The 20,259-nt window shown below is 39.9% G+C and overlaps 1 pseudogene; it reads left to right on the top strand.

The window, feature by feature from the left end:
• Window positions 1-14,519, top strand: part of LOC141495809 (uncharacterized) — a 33,117-nt pseudogene extending 18,598 nt beyond the window's left edge.
• Window positions 14,520-20,259: the final 5,740 nt, after the last annotated feature.

Below are 20,259 nucleotides of genomic sequence, written 5' to 3'. Positions count from 1 at the left end.
TTCTTTTTCATTCTATTGCTGAGGAGAGTTAAATCTATTATAGTTGATCATCACAGAATGTTGCTGTTACAATGTACAGTGTTCTGGTTCGGCTCACTTCACTCAGAATCAGTTCATGTAAGTCATTCCAGGTTGTAAGCAGCCCTTTGCCTCAGGTCTACAGACCTATCCTCCTGTATTCTTAAGATGCCCTATTCCAGAAAAATGAATCATTATGACTTTTTGTTGACTTTTCCACTCAAAATTTGACTTGGCATTTTCTGGGATCATTTTATGGGAAAGGTTTTTGGGTAAATTTGTCAATTTTGACTCTTAACTCTGTCATCTTAGAGTAGTGCCTTCAGTTTATACTTAAGAGTCCTAAATGGACAATAATCAGGACTGATGCCCCAAAAGGAGAGGCCCTTCAAAAAAATTGCTGATGCTTTAAAAAAATTTCTAAATTTTTCTTTTTTTTGTCTGTATTTTCTTTTGCAACGTGGCTAATATATATTTTGCATGGAAAAAAAATTTCTGAGGCCAAAAACCACTTACAGTGACCTCATTTCTAAAAGACAAAATAAGTCAAGTCCCCTGATGTTTCATGAAATTCAATGAGCCCTACATCTGAACATGACTAGCTCTTGATCACAGCTGCTGGGGAAATCATACAGCTGGGACATCTAAGTCACAAGGATCAGCTGCATACAGAGACTTGTTCTAGGCTGTTGCATGCTTTCTTTGGATATGCTTACAGTAATAGACTAAAGTATCTTCAGTCTCCATACTGCTCATGGTGAATGTGGCATCTCTCCCATACTCAAGTGCACTGAACAAGAAGGAGATCCCATCGTGCAGAATAACTGATCACTAGATCAGGAGCTTGGGGACCTACCTTGGCTTTTGTTGGCACCAATCAGATTCATAATTAACTTCTGAGCTGGTTTTATAGGTGATGATAATTCTCTTGGAGACATGGCTTAGAGAGACTGAGTGACAACATCCCTTTGGTATCCAGATTTTGAAGAAAATGGTCAGTCAGATAATAGTAATTCAGTGCTTTCCATAGGACAGTCCATTTGTGCTAATCACATGGGATAAAAACACAGGAAAAAGTTCATGGCCTCAGTTTACTTTCTAATAGGAGATGTAGCTTGCAAAAACAACATAAAAGATAATATGCAGTATAAGGGATTATCTCAGAGAAAAGGCACTAGCAGTGGGATGGGGAACTGGGGGATGGTGTCAGGAAATTACCTCGTGTATTAGGTGATTGCTGATCTGAATCTTGAAGGAAGCCAAGGACCCTAAGAAGTAGAGTAAGGAGCAAGAGACTTCCAGACATGAAGGAGAGTCAATACAAAGGGAAGAACTTGGAGGTAGAGTGTCCTCCATAAGGAACAGCAAGCAGTGAAGAGCGAAATGCCAAAGAAGTTTGATTCTTTGATTCCAGAGTTAAAAGAGATCCTATGAATCAGAAAGAAACAGATCAGATCTGTGCACATATGCATCCATCTAAAGAGATTTCCTAAGGTCACTGGAGAAGGGACAGGCTTTGGGGGGTTTGAGACTCCAGTCTCCTTCACTCGCCTAAAATGGATCAAGTTCTAGATGTTTTCCTCCTAACAAGTAGGCTCCAAATATTAGGCAGAAGCTGGGGGCCGGGGCCGGGGCCGGGGGGTGAAGCAGGGCCACCAGAAACTAGAAAAAGACCAGAAACCAAGAAATGAGAAGATTCCTAGGATCGCAGATGCAGAACTGAAGATCTTTAGAGGCCATCTTGTCTACCCTTATTTTACAGATGAGGAAATAGGCACATTAAGGTTAAGTAACTTTATACTTGAAGAACACTTAAGAGATGAATCCAAGTCTTCTGACTCCATGTTCAATGTTCATTAAATGGGAATTAAGATACAAAGGAGAATATGTGAGTTCAGTGACTAGATCACCAATCAGGTAGGAGAAATAAGAGATCTGAGGAACATCTGAGATGTGGCTTTGAAAAGAGCACATTTGTGAAAGGGTATTATGTAGTACATTGTGCTAAGCTTTGCTTGCCCTGAACTAAGTAGATAATTTGTTAAGTGTTAACTTTATCAGCCAGTGAGTAAGCACTGGAAATATAAACACAAGCCAGTAAACCAATCCTTGCCTTCAAGGAGCTTACATTGCCAGAGTAGAAGAGGACCTGGAAAGGCAAGAGTACCTAAAGTGAAGATGACTGGGAGGTGATATGAAGATCTACTTCCAGGAAAGATGAGTCAAAGCTTATCTCTTAGAACTCTGCATCCCAGGGCAACGTGCAAGGTTTTATTGAGAAGAGAGTATGGCTGATGAATCAAAATGAAGCAGCCTCATGTGGATATGGCCAAGAAGTACAAATATTAGACCCTACTCTACACCAGGTGAGTAAACCATCACTATAAAGTTATTCATTGCTCCAAATTATATTCTTCCAGTCACTTTTTTTCAGATTGTCTTGTCTTTACTGACAGTGTAGGTGTGACCTCTTCCCTATACCCCCATTGAAAGTAAACTTGAGGGAAGGTCTTGTTTACATCTTTTTACCCCTAGTATTTAGATAACTTCTTTACATCAGTTACAAATGTAAGAAATGGTTGCTTAATTTATTGGGTTTCTACTGATAATTGGTGCTCAGCTTAGGCCATAATAAATAGTAAAATGTTCAAGAAAAGATACCCCAGCTCCTTTTTGATATTCCTCCCCAATGTCCTCCCAGTGATCTGTGAAGAAATTAGAAAACAGTACTCTGAAACTGACCTGCCTTTTTCCATAAGCTAGTTAGATAGCCAACCATCTATCAGGTAATGGCTGTTTCTTAACCAACGTTGTCTTATAACTCAGGGAGACCCAGTCCCTCATCCCTTTCCCATTCAGCACTGTTAATTTCCCATAAAAAAAAAATGCTTCATTTTCAATTGCAATTACCAGTGGAACTGAAGCCAAGTTCCTCCCATAGTCTTTCCTTTTCTCCAACCCTTCCTGATGTACCTCAGGCCTTCTAGTGATATATGAAGCAACTTCAGCTCCTGCTTTCCTCTACCCTGGACCAAGCTTAGGTACACACAGCAGGGCTGTTCCCTGTCAGTAGGACAGGGTCTTCCTTTCTGAGGAGAATCACACAGTGTCAGAATGGAGAGAAACCCTGATGCACCTATCTCCAGTTGCTGCCTTCTTACTGGCAAAACCCCAGGGGGGGGAATAATTTCAATAAATTCTCAGGACTTAATCTCTGCCTCTAAGACTCAAACCTAATTTCACATCCATTTCTTCTGTAGTCCTATAAACAGAAATGAATTGAAATAAACTGGATACTACAGCAACTCATGTCAGAAAAAATGTTACTGGGGATGTACAAGGAGGAGAAAATAGTTCTATATAGAAAAACCATCTTCAAATAAGATCAAACTTTGCCATTTCTACCTATACCAGGTTTCACAGCATAGGGCAAAATAACTTCTAAATAATTATTTTAATTTCATCTTCATTAGTGATGCAGTCCCATCTTTTTTATTTTCATACTTGAGTTTTTAAATACATTAACCACCATTGTTAGGGTTTTTCTGTTATTAAAATAGTTTCTAATTTTATTCATCAGTTGAGTAGTGTTTTTACTTTCAATTTTAGTAATATATCCTTTGATTTTCAGGATTTAAGTTTTAATGTTTAACTGGGAATTTTTAACTTATTCTTTTTCTAGTTTTTATTAGTTACATGCCCAATTCCTTGAAGTGCTCTTTTTCTCTTTTTTTGGGGGGGGTGGGGATTTATGTTTACTTTTACAACAAGATTATTGTAGTAATGTGAAAATAAAAAGATGAACATTCAATAATAAAAAAAGAAATAGTCATCCCATTAAGTGCCTTGTCACTAACCATTTAATATACAAAAATATCTGCATCTGAGCTTGATACTAGGGCTGTAGGACAAGAGAACAGATCAGAACATTTCATTTGTATTTTCATTTTTTATGTCATTTTCAATTACATTAATATATAGTTATAGAATAAAACAAGCATTTCCATAACATAATGTAGTAAGAGGTAAAGATTATACCTGAACTATGGATTCTGTCTCTATGATGCCTCTTTCCCTGGGCTAATGCCTGAGTGGGAAAAATAACAGGTACCACTGATAAGAGCTCTAACAGCAGGAAAGGAGAGCAGAATGACTTAGGGGGAGGAAACTTGTAAAGCAGGTTGGCCCAAATGAAAGGTTTGGAGTTTTTAACTGCAAATCTGTTTTCCATCCAGGGCTCAAAATATGGACAGTCCTCCACTAAACATTTTGAACATAACAGTGAGACAAATTCAAGTTTGGGGATCTTTGTTTCACTTCCAATTTTCCAGTGGCAAATAATTACCCTGTACTATCCTTGGTCTTGCAAAGTGTTATCTATACACTAGAGGGGCAGAGGATAGGAAAGCTGTCCTAAGCCTTTTTGTCCATTCCCTTTTTTGACCAAGCTCTCTCTTCTAATATATTGTCATCTAAATGAGCCATGACGATTCCTACTTTCCCACTTTTGTTCATCTCCACAGAGTAGACCCCTTCTTGTCATGTGTCCATTTAAAATTTTTGAAACTAATCCCACTATGGTTGTGTTGCTTTACAAAACCATTTCAAAGTGAGTTTAAAAAATCCTTTCATTCTGTGAATCTTGTGCTCAGTAATGCAGTATTCTCCCCTCCTCTTCTGACCTTCTTGATTTTGATGTCCATCTCAACGAACAGACTACCTCAGTTATTGGGGAACGTACCTCCAAGATATTGGGGTTTGGTGTTGAATGTCTGACAAAGAATTCACTAGATGTGGATTCTCTCCTGGGTAAGCTGACACTTTATTGGGGACTATGATGGTACAGTGGGCTGAGAGTAGGGAGATCCTCTAGCAGAGAGCGATCTGACATGTTCTCATTTATACAGGGGAGAAAAGAAGACAGAAGATAGAAAAATGATCTCAATCTGCTTGAAGTGGGTCTGGAGGTCAGAAATTGGTGCCATCAAGGGACAGTTAGCAGAACTTCCAATTAAGTTATAAAACATGCTTGTAAGAGGGACTTTTGGGAGAAGCTAGGTGGAAAAGTAGATAAAGAGTACGGGCCCTGGAGTCAGGACCTGAGTTCAAATCCAGCCTCAGATAATGTGTCTAGCTGTGTGACCATGGGCAAGTCACTTAACTCCACTGCCTTGCAAAAAAACAAAAACAAAAAATAGAACTTTTGAAGATCAAGAAGACCCTAGGTGCTAATAAGTCATTAAATCTTGGTAGACTTAGACCTTATCTTCACATAAAAGATTAAAGGGCAAGGATAACTTCTCCTCCCAGCATCCTCCTCTTTCTGCCATCACACCAGTCCTTTGAGGAAGCTTTCTCTAATGCTGCTAAGAGGGATGCATGCTTTCCTCACTCCTAAAGTGTCATCTGGTTGTTCTCCTGTTTAATTTCTAAAGAAATATTGTTCTAAAGACAGTGTCTCCACCTGAGGAGAGATGATTGTTTCCTTCTCATTTCCCACCCCCACCATCCAGAACCATGCCCCCCTCCCTAATCTCTACCTGGGGAAGAGAAATGGGAAGACCTATAGCATTACCCCTGCTTCTCATGATTTTCTTTCCTCCCCAGAACCTCTGCACTGGAGTTTTGCCTAGGCCTTGAGAGGGCTTGCACCCTATGTTGTTCTGAGCTTCTGGAGGCCCATTCAGGGGACTCAAGAGTTTACCTTGGCTAGAATTCCAGTCTTCGTATAGTTCCCTGTACAGCACACCAAGTGTTAGGGATCACACTCCAAAATATTGGGGGTTTTTTAATTCTTCATAAAGTCTATTTCAAAGTTTGTATTTCTTCCATCACTTAAAATATATACTGTGAAGACCAGGAATATGGTGGTTGTGTTTTCTAAATAAGACTAATTTATTCAATATCCTTGAAAAGTTTTCATTAGAAGTCTATGAACAGCATAAAAAGTACAATACAGATTAGAAGCTTTTAAATTGGAACTTTTCTAAGTTTTCCAATTGATACAAAGTGCATGACTACATGCATTACATCCTACAGGCAAAATAACAGGTGGAGGGTGAAGATGACTGGTTGAGGTTCAGTAATAAATACAGAAGTAGAGAGGATCTACATTATGCTCTATTCTATCAAATTGCAGCCATTAAAAATATACAAAAGATCCATTTCAAAATAACTCAGAAAGAAAATGACAATGACTAGGACTCATGCATGCACTTCAAACATTGTAGCTCCATACTGGTAATTATCCATTTTATTATATAGTATTGTGCATGGAGAGTATGAAATTCATATATATATAGTTTCTCCAAAAGGAGGAATGTATTGACTAAAGGTGTAAATTTTAAAAACTAAACCTGTAAAAGATGGCTCATTTTTTTAGTTTTTGCTGGGCGATGGGGTTAAGTGGCTTGCCCAAGGCCGCACAGCTAGGTCATTATTAAGTGTCTGAGGCCGGATTTGAACTCAGGTCCTCCTGACTCCAGGGCTGGTGCTCTATCCACTGGCCCACCCAGCCGCCCCTCATTCCTCATTCTTATGTTGCTAACATTATCAAACTTGCATAATGCAATCTGAACAATAAGCACCTTGAATTCTCATATTAAGCTTCCCTTTGTTCAGATCTAATTTTTAAGGAATTATTTTATTTTATTCGGGGAATTTTTGAAACTCCTTTTCCATTTGTCCAGTTCCATTTTTTAGAGAGTTTTTCTCCTCATTGGCTTTATGGACCTCTTTTACCATTTGGTCTAGTCTTGTTTTTAAGGCCTTCTTTTTCTGTGTGTTTTTTGGCAAGGCAATGGGGTCGCCAAAAGGTCGCGCATGACTTCAGCTGCCCCAAGGAGCGGTTCTCTCTCCCTCCTTTCCCGCACTCCTGCGGCGTGTCCGCGGCCCGTGTGTCCGGCGGCTCTGCTGAGCCCCCGGTGGGAGCTCCAAGGGCGGGAACACAAATCTCTAGAGAATTTCCTTAAAGAGCGAGGAGGCCAGAAAGCTCCCTTAGGCTTCCGGGCAGGGCAGCCTGGCAGGGGCGCGCCGCCCAGGGGCCGCCGCGGGCAGGGAGGCCGTGCCCGCGGCCCGACACCCTCGGCCGTGCCCGGCCCCGCCGGCAGGTGGCGCTGTCCCGCCGGCCGGCTCCCTCGGCGTGGGCTTACCCACAATGCACCCCGCCTGGGCGGGAGCCTCAGTTTTCTCCGTTATAAATGAGGCGTGCAGTGGGAACCTCCGGGATTTACGTCAGAGCCACGCGGCGGGTGACGTCACGGAAACGCCCACAACTCGGTGCGGCTCCTTTACCCGCGGCTCGGCTCCTCCCCGGCCCGGCCCGCCGCCCCTTCTCGGAGCCCCCTGGGCCCGCCCCCACCCAACGGGCCGAGCCGGGGCTTCCCCTGGGAGAGGGAGTCGGGGTGGGCGGCGGGGCCTGCGAGCGCGCGCAGGGGGCACAGGCGGGCCGCGCGTGGCCAGAGGCCCCCTCTCCGGTCCCGGCTTCAGGTGCCCCCCTCCCGGGGACCCCCGCCGGAAGCCTCCGCGGCCGGGGCAGATCCGCGCCCCCCCTCCCCCAGGGCCGGGCTGGGCCGGGGGCTTCCCGGCGCTGCCTTCGTCCCCGCCCCCACGAGCTTCCTGTCTGGGCCAGAGCCCCGCCCCCCGCTCCTCCCGCTCCTCTCACGCTCCTCTCACGCTCCTCGCGCCCCTCGCGTTCCTCACGCACCTCACGCTCCTTACGTTCCTCACGTCCCTCACGCTCCTCGCGTTCCTCACGCACCTCACGTCCCTCACGCTCCTCACGCTCCTCACGCTCCTCACGCTCCTTCCGCTTCTCCCGCTTCTCTCTCCTCCCCAGATCCCCGCCGCGGAGAAGGAGGCCATGGCGCGGGTGCCGGCGGCCGGGCCCGGCAGGGTGAGTGCGGCCGCTTCTCCTTCTCCCTGAGCTCCCCGCGCAGCGTCAGAGGGGCCGGCGGCCCCGGCCCCGAGGCCCGCCGGCGGCCGGCGCGGCCCGGGCAGCCGCGCCGCAGGAAGGCCGAGAGGCGGCGCCGGGCTGGCCTGGGCCCCCGCCCCGCGCGGCTCGGGGTGTGGGAGGCGAGGGGAGGCGCCGCCTGGGGCGCGGCGGGGCGGGGCGGGGCGGCGCGGCCCTGGGTCTCCGAACCTGGGGAGTAGGTGAGGCTGGGGACTGGCTGCCACCTCCCTGCCGGCAAGGACAGGCGGCGGCAGGACCCCATCCTGACCCGTGTCCGTTCGGGGCTTTGGAAGTGACAGCATAGGAGCTATATTAGTAGCAAGAACAATAAAAACCATGGTTATAGCCTGCGGACAAAACTTAGCAAGACAGAATACCCATTCCTGTTAGAAATATAAAGCTAGAAATAAAGGCTAATTAAGGCAACTTTGAGATTCCACCTCGTAGCCATTGGATTAAGCAACATTGACCAAGAAGTCAAATGCTGCAGGAGTTACATGAAAATACATACGATGTACACATTGTTGATCGAGCTGCAACCTAAACCAGCCATTTTTTTTATTTTATTTAAGGCAATGGGGTTAAGTGACTTGCCCAAAGTCACCCATCTAGGCAATTGTTAAGGTTGGATTTGAACCCAGGTCCTGTCTCCAGGGCTGGAGCTCGTATCGCACCATCTAGCTGCCCCTAAGACCAGCCATTCTTTTTTTTATTTTTTTTTAATATTTTTCAAGGCAATGGGGTTAAGTGGCTTGCCCAGGGCCACACAGCTAGGTAATGACTATGAAGTGTCTGAGGTCGGATTTGAACTCAGGTCCTCCTGACTCAGGCCAGTGCTCTATCCACTGCCACTTAGCTGCCCCAGACCAGCAATGCTACTACTAGGCCTAAAGGGCCCAAAGAAAAGGATTCGTAAAAAAATATTTATAACAGCAGTTTTTGTGATGACAAAAATTGGAAACTGAGGAGATTCCTGTCAGTTATAGAATGGGTGAACATACCATTAAAATCATGAAGGAATTGTGCTGACAGTGAAGTGATTGACTTGTGGGGTGCAGATTGAAACCTACATATTTTGGACTGAACCTTTTCAGGATTTATTTTCTTCCTTACTGATATTTGTCTCAAGGATTATTATCATTTTTTCCAAATAAGGTTGGGGAAGTGCTGGAAGATAGGTTTTTGAATAGTCCTCCTTCCTGGAACTGAAAGAGAAAGGATATCATTCTTTTTTGTTTCTCTATTTAAGGTCACACAGTTAAATATTAAGTGTCTGAGGTTGGATTTGAACTCAGGTCCTCCTGACTCCAGTGCTCTTATCCACTGCACCACCTAGCTGTCCCATATGTTATATTTTTTTTATATAATGTATGAAAGGGGTTTAAGACTTTAATGCTTGATTCATCTGTTTTTTGAGGAAGTGTTATGTTAAGTGAAATGAATTAGAGAGTAAGAAGCAAAAAAAGTATAAAGAAAAGAACACCAGACTTTGTATCAGAAGGCTTGTATTTGAGATTCAGCTATAACTATTTACAGCTGATTGACTTGAAGCATACTGAATTGTGATAATAAAAATGTTTTTAAGTTCCATTAATAGAGAATTATTTTTAAAAAATATAACTATGTAAAAAAAGTAGTGGAGAGACAACAGAGTTTTGAAAGAAATTATTTTAGTGATAAAGATTTTAAAAACCTAATTTGGAGGCAAGGAAGCGCTCAGAGAATAATGAGAGCTGTATTTAGAGTGGATGGGATGATGGTGCTAAGGAGATAATGTAAGATGACCAAACAACTAAAATCTTTCTTGGCTTGAGTTTTCTCTTCAAAGAGTGACAATTTTTGAACCATGAGAGTCCAAAAGTTGACAGTAAGTAAACTACTGACTCCCACTTTATTGATTGCTGGCTAGCCTAAGCCAAAATAGAATTTAACTGCTCTAGTAAGAGTTGATAATGCATTTGATTGTTTAGATCTTTTCACATAAAGTGACTTTTCATATTTCACCACAGTCATTTCTGGAAAAAGTCTTCTTTCCTTACTCTCTCAATTCTACCCTCCTTTATTCCTAAGAAACACATAAAAATATCCATCATAGGTAGTCTCCATCTTTGTTCTGAGAAATGGCAACACTTATTTCAACTATTCAGAATTCAGCATCTTTTTTGTTTATAATTCTATTTTGTTTGTATAATATTCTGTTGGGTCTGCTTATTTCACACTGAATCAGTTAATACACATTTTCTGGTGCAGTTTGGAATTCCTCATATTTGTCATTTCTTACTATATAATAAGTCTATTGAATCCATACACTAATTTGGGGAAGTTATTCTTTATTGAAGAGAATTCAGTTTATTTCCAGTTTTTGGTTACCCCCAAAGAGTGCTCTTATGAATTTTTTTTTAATAAACACGGTTATGACCTTGTTCTGATTATAGAGAAAGGGTATGGCAACGTGTACAATGAAAATAGTTCTCTGGATTTGAATTCAGAAGGACCTGGGTTCTAAGACAAATGGAAATCCCAAGAAACAGTTTCTGGGTAATTGATTATCAACTTAATAATTAGGCTAGCCAGCAGTCAATAAATTGGTAGTTGGTGGTTTCTCTCCATCATCACAGACCCCCAAGGAAGATCCTGAAATGCTTAAATTTCCTTCTGAAAAGGAATCTTCCTGACAAGTGAAAGTCAACCTTGATTGGTGGACATTTAATGAGGAGGTACTGAGAATGCAGCTTGATTTTGAAAATCAGCAGCCTCCCAACAGTTGGCCGGACCGGGGAAGCAGTTTCCATCCTTACCACTCTGGCTGGTTTGCTCTTTTATATGGTCAATCCCTCTCAGCTTCCATTTCCCAGAGTTAAAGGCTCACATTTGTTTATGTATTGAAACTATATTACAGAGAATGAAGGGCGAGGGATGGGTAGAAATGACTAATTATTAATCTAATGAATGATATTAATTTCTCTCAGCTCAAGAGTGTGGAACTGCAATTTTTTTCCCCTTTTGTCACTAACCAAGTTGCTTTTCCTCTCTGGACTTGACTTGCCCTAATTTTTAAAATGAAAAAGTTGGATTTTAAAATCTCTTCCAGCTCTAGGATTCTTGAACTTCATTTTCAGCTGTGCCATTTTTGATGTGGTGTTTCAGACAGGAGATGGCTGTCCTTTGTGCTCACCTTTGCTCTTGTGGTTCCAGAATATTGGAGACAAGTGTATTCATGTCAGAGCACTGGAATGAGGAGAGAAAGACTGCTGAAGAGATCAAGCTGATTGATAGAAGGGACTGTGGAAGAGAAGACTTGGGGCAACCTGATAGTGACCTTCAGCTATTTCATTTTCATGGTTTTACATCAGCAAATAGAAAAAGAATTAGGCAGATTCCTGCTTCAGCTCAGATGATAGCAATGGGAACCTTAGGTGAACATTATAATAAAAAAAAAAGCCACACTTTTGAATCTGATTGTTAGTGAATCCATTGATGATTGTAAACACTAAGTACCTGCATGTCAAACTGTGCTAATTGCTGAGGATACAAAGGAAGGCAAAAATAGCCCTTAAGGAGCTTGCAGTCTAATGAGAGGAATTCTCAAAGTGACTGCTATGCATCAGGCACTGTAACAGGTTACAAATAAATGCAAGAAACGATCCCTATTGGCAAGGAGTTTACATTTGAACTTCATAACAGAGTTATTCCTTGGTGAACAAATATTTTTGTTGTCTCAGGAATCAATGACATTCCAGGATGTGGCCGTGGAATTCACCAGAGAAGAGTTGGTACATTTGAACCCATCTCAGAAAAAGTTGTACAGGGATGTGATGCTGGAGAACTATAGGAACCTGGTCTTTCTGGGTAAGAACAGCTACTTCTTTGACACCTTGATATTAACTATGGAAACTTCCGAGATATTTACAGTTATTATTTGGCACTATAAAAAAGAAAAGTATTCTAATTCTTATGTAGCTGAGAGAAAGGTACTTGAGCTGTTTCCAAGAAAGGGGACTTTGCTTAATATTCCTGGAAACCGATGGCTTGATTTTTAATTATCCTTGAGAATGTATCTTCCCCTCTCTGTTGCTTTAACTACTTTCCCTATAATATAGAATATCCTTCACTGGTCCTTTGTCTATCCTTGTAGTTTCCTAGCATGTTCCCCCCGCCCCAAAGAGAACCTGAACTAGTTTTGAATTCTTTTATTAAGTTTAATATAAGGGTGCTTTTTTAAAAATGTCATATTCCCTTTGCCTACTTCACCTTTAAAAAAACCAAAAAAAAAAACCATGTCCCTCCATTGAACACCCCAGTGCTAAAAAAAAAATAGCTAACATAGTACCTTTGATGGTATAGGATACATTCTGTACCCTTGTTCCCATTTCTTTCTGCTAAGAATTGCGAGGAGTAAATAATAAATCTATTTGTTCTGTGATGAAATCCTGAGATGACTTTCCCTAGCACTTTTTGATTTTCAATGAACAGGATTTGCAGTTTCTAAACCAGATATGATTTGCCTTTTGGAAAGAAAGGAAGTATCTTGGATGCCAGCACCAGATATTCTAAGAAGCAGCTGTCCAGGTGACTACATAAAAACCAAGGAGAATGGGTCATTACAAAGTACAGCTCTGTTTGCCATTTTAGATCAAAGCTCAGGAAGTTAATTTTTTATGCATGCCTTTACTCACATGTACTTCCACACTCAAAGAATGTTGTTGCTTCTATTTTGTTCATTGAAGATTATCATTAGTGTTTGGGGCGGCTAGGTGGCATATTGCTAATATTTATGTGATTTTAAAAGAGAAAATGAATTAATGGAAGTGAGGCAGGGGAATGCCCATTAATGAGATAATATATATTAGGTTTTTGCAAGGCAATGGGGTTAAGTGGCTTGCCCAAGGCCACACAGCTAGGTAATTATTAAGCCTCTGAGGCCAGATTTGAATTCAGGTACTTCTAACTCCAGGGCCGGTGCTCTATCCACTGTACCACCTAACCGCTCCCTTATTCATCTTTCCATTTCCAGGTAATTTCATTCCAAGTCAGTTCCTTTACATATGCTAACTTTGAGCCATGATACTTTATAAGATAAACTATGATCCTTAGTGAAAGATCAGTGAGACTAAAGCCTTTTTAATTGGTAAAACAAGAGAATAGCTATAAAACCTTTGAGCTTTCCCTTGGGAAAGGGAAAAAGCAGAGTTAATCAACTCTTTATTCTTTCTTTCAGGAAGGGAAAAAGTTCTTGGAGAGAAGCCTTATGAATGTAGTATATGTGGGAAGGCTTTCAGGACTAAGACACAACATACTGTGCATCAGAGAATGCATGCTGGAAAGATTCTTTATGAATGTAGGGTGTGTGGGAAGGCCTTCAGAAAGAAATCAGACCTTACTGTTCATCAGAGGATTCATACTGGAAAGAGTCGTTATGAATGTAAGGATTGTGGGAAGACTTGTCAGTATTACTCCTCTCTTATTATACATCAAAGAATTCATACTGGAGAGAAACCTTATCAATGTAGTGAATGTGGGAAGGCCTTTCAGAGGAAGTCACAACTTACTGAACATCAGAGAATTCATACTGGAGAGAAACCATATGAATGTAATGAATGTGGGAAGGCATTTAGAATGAAATCATTTCTTAATGTACATCAGAGAATTCATTCTGATGAAATTCTTTATAAATGTAACGAGTGTGAGAAGGCTTTCCCCTACAACTCAAGACTTATTCAACATCAAAAAATTCACACTGAAGAGAAGCCTTATGAATGTAGTGAATGTGGGAAAGTCTTCAGGAGGAAGCCCCAACTTATTCAACATCAAGCAATTCACACTGAAGAGAAGCCTTATGAATGTAGTCAATGTGGGAAGGCCTTCAGGAGAAAGGCATATTTAACTGAACATCTGAGAATTCATACTGGAGAGAAACCTTATAAATGTAGTGAATGTGCAAAGGCCTTCAGAAGCAAGGCACAACTTAATGAGCATCAGAGAATTCATACTGGAGAGAAGTGTTATGAATGTAAAGAGTGTGGGAAGGTTTTCTATCGCAACGCAAATCTTATTACACATCAAAGAATTCATACTGGAGAGAAACCTTTTGAATGTACTGAATGTGCACAGACCTTCAGGAAGAAATCATATCTTACTGTCCATCAGAGGATTCATACCGGAGTGAGTCTTTATGAATGTCAAGAATGTGGGAAGGTTTGTCACTACAACTCAGCACTTATTCTACATCAAAGAATTCATACTGGAGAGAAACCTTATGAATGCAGTGAATGTGGTAAGACCTTTAAACAGAAGCCACAACTTAATCAACATCAGAGCATTCATACTAAAGAGAGGCCTTTTGAATGTAATGAATGTGAGAAGACCTTCAAACTGAGGAGATATCTTGATCAACATCAAAAAATACATTCTGGAGAGAAATCTAAAAGAGTGAGAAAACCTTTAGATTGAGTATACTCCTTTGTATCCATTACAGAATTAATACTGGAGAGATTCTTCAAGAATGTAAGGAGTGTAGGACGGCCTTCACTGAGGCAATTTCCTAAACTAGTTAATATTTATTAGCAATGGCATGCAGCATTCCATCAGTGCACAATGAGGCACAATTTGGGGGTATATCCGATGCGGAATACCATCTGTATCCAGAGAAAGACCAAAGACTATTATCTTTAATTAAAAAAAACCATTATCTTAAGTAATTTTGCTCTTAACACTTTATTTTTTTTCTCCTTAAGGATATGATTTCTCATGACATTCAATTTAGATCAATGTAAAGACTAACAGACTGCCTTCTGTGGAGAGGGAAGCAAGATTAGGGAGGAAATTGTAAAACTCAAACCTTTAATAAAGGTGGGGTCATCCTAGTAGCCTTGTCAATAAATGGGTCGGTGTAAGGTAGATACGTGGTGCAGTAGATAAGAGTACTGGCTTTGGAGTCAGAGGACCCGAATTCAAATCTGCCATCAGGCAGTATTTTAGTGTGACCTGGGGCAAGTCATTTAATCCCATTCCCTTGACAAAATTAAAAATAAATGGGGTGGTAGATTGCCTCCATTTATGCCAAAGACTGTAATCAAAAGCTTAGTATTCCATTTATAGGTTTAAAGAAGCACAGAATGAGGTAGGTGACATCATGGGAATAACAACAAAAGTGAGGTGTGGAGACAATGAAAGTGTTGCAATGGGAGCTAGCTGTGACCCCCACCCCGATTCTCAGAAGGGTTTTTTATTCAACTCTAGGTGCAAGAATAATGGCACAGACATAAGACAGAAAACCAATCTGTCTTGGAGTTTGCCTTGGTGGTGTAAAGATACTATATCTAATTCTAATCTGTTCACATGCTTTCCTAAAGATCAACTAATTCCTTCAAGCAAGAATATAGTAGCAAGACAGTTGGATTTCTAAACTTGCCCCATTACAGAATCACTGTAACAATTGAACTATGACTTAAGCACTTACAAGACAAAAGCAATAAATTGCAAATAGGATCAATAAGAAAATGATAAAGTATCGATTCAATCTACTCAATTTCCCCTTTGATTAACAAAAGATAAGTATCTCATAGTTCATTTCTATAAGCTAATTCTATAAGATCATTAACAATCATCAACAGTAGGGTGCAACAATATACATTTTGCAGTGGAAGTTCAAAATAGGCTTTAACTCAAAGTGGAAAAAGAATAGCAAGACTGATTAATCATAATGCAAGTCTACATGGGAATATCTAAGCCATGGACTGAATTTAGAAAGGAGATTTACAGTATAAGAAAAGCCAAAGTAATTACAAGTCTTCCTGTATCCCAGTAACTACTCTTGTAAATTAAATTTATTTTTCTTAGGTTCCAAACTCTCATCTCCTTCCTAATCCTACCTGTATGTACATATGAATGTATATATTAAAATCATACTTTGTGTACTTTTTTTTTCTGGAGATAGATAGCATTTTCTTTTCCTTAGGTCCTTTGTAAATGATTATGATGCTCATAATAGCTTTTTTGTTCACAGTTATTCCTCAAATAATATTGCTGTTACCATGTCCATTCTCTTGGTTCTTCTCATTTCACTCTACTCTTTTATGCAAGTCTTTTCCATGTTTTTCTAAAACCAACCAGCTCATCATTTCTTACAAGCATTGTCATAGTTATCATAACTCACTTCCAATGTCAATTTCTGTTAGCACATTTCATGTTGATCCCAGATACCCTATATAGCTGTCTGCTTCTGTGTTTTCTTGAACACTTAATAACTGAGATTGATATTTTAGCCCAACAAACTTGAAAAATCATTACATTTGAAAAATTTAGGAGCTTTATCTTGCACATAAATATATGAAAGTAACAGACAGATGACAAACTTCTTAGTTGTTCAGAATAAGGTATTACAACAATAGGATTCATCAGAAAAATCACAACTTGCCCTGGTTAAAGAAGATTCAATATGAAAGGAAAATGCGGGGACACAATTATAATAGAATCAGTATTGGTATTCCAGGCCTAAAGACAGAATGATTCAATACATTTATGTCAAAATAAAATATCCTTCGTTCCATTTGATTTCAGATAAGAATTGTATGCGCAAGCATGTGTGACGATAACTACAAACAAGTTCTGAACAGGTGGGAAGAGTTCTAGTATGAAAAAACTAATGTCAGGAGTGTCCAATCTTAGTCTTCCCAATGTCTTTTTTACAAGGTTTTTCTCCCACTCTACTAAAAAAGTAAGCAATTATTCTACCTTTTTAAAATATATCCAGTTAAATGCTTTACAAATTCTTAACATTAGGGGGAAAAGCCTTCCAAAAACTTAGCTAATAATATGATAGCATTCAATTCAAAAGGAATTTGAATCTCCGGTGATTTACTCTTAGTTCTAACTATAACCTATCAGTTGTTTCATGTTTTATTTTAACTTTTTCTTGGCCTACATACAGGTTCTGCAAGATACAAATAAGATGATCTGGTACACACAAAGTCTTTAGTGTAGACAATGAAACAGAAGTGATGTTTTCTAAGTTCCCTTTCTCCAAAATCCAGTGAATGTTGGCAGTTTTGGTCCCTAGTTCCTCTTGAAACACTAGCCTGCTCTTCTGGAAATTCTCAGTTTACATATTACTGAAGGCTGGCTTACAAAGTCTTAAACATAACCTTGCAGTATATGAAGTGAACCATTTCCTTGACACCAACCCCTTTTTTAGGATTATTTCATAAACTGATTTTTTCCAATCCAGTGGCCACTGCTGAGTTTTTCAAATTTGCTGTCATATGGAGTGCAGCATTTTAACAGTACCATCTTTAGGATTTTAAATAATCATCTGGAATTCCCATCACCTCCACTGACAGGATTTTTAGCAATACTTCACTTCATGATGTAGTATGTCTGGCTCTAGATGAATAACCCCACCTTCATGATTGATGATAAGAATTTTCTTGTATAGTTCTTTTATATATTCTTAATTTCTTCTGCTAAGTCCCTACTCTTTTGGTCTTTTATCACACCTATTTTTACATGAAACCCCTTGGGTTTCCCATTCTGTTTTCTATTTAAAGAAACCTTTGGGATTCGCTGGGATTTTGCATTGTTGGGTATATTTTTCCCTTTCTCCTTTACTTTTACTTTGTTTCCTCATTGTCAAGCCTTATTAGTCATCTTTCTTCTTTTTCATTGTAATGTTTTGTCATGCCTGTAGGGTATTACAAATATCTGTTCATATTTCTAAAGGCACTCTATCAACAGTATTTGATTTGTTGAATTTCTTCATCCCTTCCACTTCAAAAATGGATGTTGTTGTGGTCATACTTATATGGCTGATGATTTTCCTCTGCTTTTTCTAATTTAAGTCTGAATTTTGCAATAAGAAGCTTATGATCTGATCTACTGTCAGCTGCAATTCTTGTTTTCACTAATTGTAGAGAGCTTTGATTCACCTTTGGCTGCAAAATGTATAATCACTCTGATTTCTTTATTGACTATCTGGTGGTGTCACCTTTTGGGTTGGGTAAAAAAAGCATTTGCTATGACCAGTGACAGAACTCTTGTTATTTGCCCTGCTTCATTTTGTACTCCAAGGCCAAACTTGCCTACTATTCCAATTATCTTTTGATTTCCTACTTTAGCACTCCAGTCTATTTTGAGAAATATTAGATCTTTTATCAGTTTTATTTCTAAAAAATATTGTAGGTCTTCAATGGAATTGATCGATATAGAATAGACTATCCATAGTAGTATATGTAGCAGTCATCCAAATTAAACTCAACTCTTGTATATTTAAATTTACTGACACCTAGGATGTTGAATTTTAAATCTTTCCATCTCATTTGACAGTTATAAATAGATGCAGACACATGGCTATGAAAGGTCATGACCTCAATATTTCTTTACTGAAAAGGCTGTAATCACCAGCCTCTTGAATATTTTTTGTGATAATCTATATGCTTTGCTCAGAAATCTTTTAAAGATTTTATTTTTGGGGAGTTTTACAATTTCCCCCAATCTTACTTCCTTCTCCCCACAGAAGGCAATTTGCCAGTCTTTACATTGTTTCCATGGTATTCACTGATCTAAATTGAATGTGATGAGAGAGAAATCATATCCTTTAGGAAGAAACAAAGTTTAAGAGATAGCAAGATCAGATAATAAGATATCTGTTGTGGCTTGCTTCCATGGGGCCCACAGCGATGACCTACCTCCAGGAGGGGAGCTGAGATAAGGAGTCAAGCCACTACTGCTTTATGCCTCCAGCTCAATTTTATTATTGCTTAGCATTACATATATACTGTTAGGTCTTCCGGGGTAGAACAAAGAATAATGAGGTAATTTTGGGGGTGCAAGCAGTGTGTACGTGCAGTGTCTTGCATTACAGGATAGAAGGGTACGTTAGGGAGGAGATGATAAGGCACAGCTGTGTCTAGTGCCCTTGTTCAGTGGGGCAGAATGTCCAGCTCCCAAGGACTCTTGCTCACCTTATCTCTCAGGGTGGCAAGCCAGCTCCTGAGACTATCCAGGTGGCGGTTTACTTGGAGATGATTTGTATCATGGCTGTTAGAATAGCCTGTGTACCCACAGATAGCATGTTTTTTTCCTAAATTAAAGTTAATAGTCCTTGGTCTTTGTTCAAACTCCACAGTTCTTTCTCTGGATACAGATGGTATTCTCCATTGTAGACAGCCCCAAAATGTCCCTGATTGTTGCACTGATGGAATGAGCGAGTCCATCAAGGTTGATCATCACCCCCATGTTGCTGTTAGGGTGTACAGTGTTTCTCTGGTTCTGCTCATCTAACTCAGCATCAGTTCATGCAAATCCCTCCAGGCTTCCCTGAAATCCCATCCCTCCTGGTTTCTAATAGAACGATAGCGTTCCATGACATACATATACCACAGTTTGCTAAGCCATTCCCCAGTTGAAGGACGTTTACTTGATTTCCAACTCTTTGCCACCCCAAACAGGACTACTATGAATATTTTTGTACAAGTGATGTTTTTGCCCTTTTTCATGATCTCTTCAGGGTATAGACCCAGTTGTGGTATTGCTGGATCAAGGGGTATGCCCTGGATATGAGGCAGTCAGGGTTAAGCAACTTGCCCAAGGTCACATAGCTAGTAAGTGTCAAATGACTGAGGCTAGGTTTGAACTGTGGTCCTCCTAGCTCCAAGGCCAGTGCTCTATCTACTGTGCCACTTATTGCTAGCTATATCAGGATATTTATATATACACACAATACATAAATATATTCTCCTATACATATATACCTATATACATGTATATACATATATATATATATATATATACTACATATTCAAAGATCTCTTAATTGTATAGATATATTCTTACACAAATACATGACCATATTTTACTTATTTCTATCCTGTTTCTTTGAAGGTAGATAGCATCTTGCTTCATAAGTCCAAGTTTTCTGTATTTTTGTAGATCCACCAGAATATCATATCCTCCATCACAGCTATATTCCAACCTTATACTGTCCAATTATTTTAACTAATCTTACAACAATATTAATTCAGGACTTTTGATTGTCTCTTTTAGCTTTAATTTTGAGATCATGATTACTACCCCTGCAATTTTTACATAATGAATTTTACTCCTGAGCTTTAGTTTATGTTTGTATCTCTCGTTTTTATAACATTTCCTGAAAGCAAATTCAGATTGCAAACTATGAATTTCCCTTCATTTAATAATCTATTTATCTTCTCTTTGTTTTCACTCTTTCTTTAAATATCAGTTTTGTTTCAGACCACTGCCTCTTTCTTATTAGCCCCTCATTTTTCTGACCTCTC

The sequence above is a fragment of the Macrotis lagotis genome, chromosome 1 (genome assembly GCF_037893015.1).
Source record: "Macrotis lagotis isolate mMagLag1 chromosome 1, bilby.v1.9.chrom.fasta, whole genome shotgun sequence".
Taxonomy (NCBI): Eukaryota; Metazoa; Chordata; class Mammalia; order Peramelemorphia; family Peramelidae; genus Macrotis; species Macrotis lagotis.
The sequence above is the reverse complement of the archived record's forward strand: the minus strand, read 5'-3'. Positions and strand labels throughout refer to the sequence as shown.